The sequence below is a fragment of the Amphimedon queenslandica genome, unplaced genomic scaffold (assembly GCF_000090795.2).
Source record: "Amphimedon queenslandica unplaced genomic scaffold, v1.1 AMPQUscaffold_1376_Cont26612, whole genome shotgun sequence".
NCBI lineage: Eukaryota > Metazoa > Porifera > Demospongiae > Haplosclerida > Niphatidae > Amphimedon > Amphimedon queenslandica.
The window spans coordinates 1-1,153 of NW_003558279.1; the positions used below are offsets into that span (position 1 = coordinate 1).

Consider the following 1,153-nt stretch of genomic DNA (forward strand, 5'->3'; position numbering starts at 1 on the left):
TTCTGACTAAAATTTCTGATAAAAAAAACTAGCAATTTTCTTGAAAAATACATGAACTATAGCCAATAGCAGCCCCTGTGTCTATGGAGCTCCCTTGAAACTATTACTACATGTAGGACTCACAAGTCAACAGCAGCATAGGACCAGGTTATAGCACCAGTGAAGGACAACTGGTGGCATATCACGTTAGCTGCTGTTAGACTGAAAGTATTTCTCCTGCAAATGTTACCCCAGGACCTTGAACTGACTGTAGATGAACCGACGCCATAGACCACAACACGACCTGAAGTATGAGATAAAGAATACTGACCATCTCTCTCCAGTATCACAGCACCAGATTGAGGCCCTCCTATCATCAATAATAATAATTGTAATTACTAATTTTTATTACTATTATTATTTATTGTTTTACCAATGTTTGAGGAACAATTGCTCATCGATCCAATAGCCAGACTTACTTTAGTTGAATTAAAATCTAAGTGATAATAACTTTAAAACATATACTGTGCTAAATGCTACATAACTCACTGCATCTAATGTAAGGATAATAACTATGTGAGCAAGTATTTATATAGCAATTGCGACTGGAGAGGCAATCAGTTATACAATCAGTAGTAGATGAACACTGAAGACTATTAAGCCATAACAAGCCACTACCAGTACTACGAATGCATAATAAAACTAATTATTAATCTCGTGCTAAAAGCTTACTATAGTCTGGACTCATAATTAATATAATCCGTGTAGCCTAGCTGCCTGCATATAACTGAAGCATCAGTAGGGCTGAGTGCATCATCACAGACTGTCCTCCACTCGTTATTGCAATAAACCTCAACTCGTCCTTCATGAGAGAAAAGCCCATCAGAGAGTCTTATCTTACCAGAATATGTTAAATTTGTTGTGGCTGTTTCAAAATTTAGAATTTTACAACTGATAAAGGAGGATTAATTTTTAAAATCATACTTACAGCATCTAACAATGACATCATCACCATCAATGCATCTGGGGTCAATTGTTGAACTGTGAGAGCATTGTTGTATTGTTAGAAAATCTGAACTAGAACAAGCCACGTTACCCAATCCAGGAGCATGACCATCAACCCCATAACTACAAAAAATACAAATAATAATTCATTTAATGTAAAATTACTACA

General features: G+C 35.8%; 1 long non-coding RNA gene across 1 annotated transcript; it reads right to left on the reverse strand.

Moving 5' to 3' along the window:
• Positions 1–127: 127 nt before the first annotated feature.
• Positions 128–655, reverse strand: LOC105316339 (uncharacterized). The gene is made up of 3 exons (XR_002190970.1): positions 529–655; positions 413–475; positions 128–349 (listed from the first exon to the last, which is right to left on the reverse strand). It is a non-coding gene; the product is annotated as an uncharacterized LOC105316339 (long non-coding RNA).
• Positions 656–1,153: the final 498 nt, after the last annotated feature.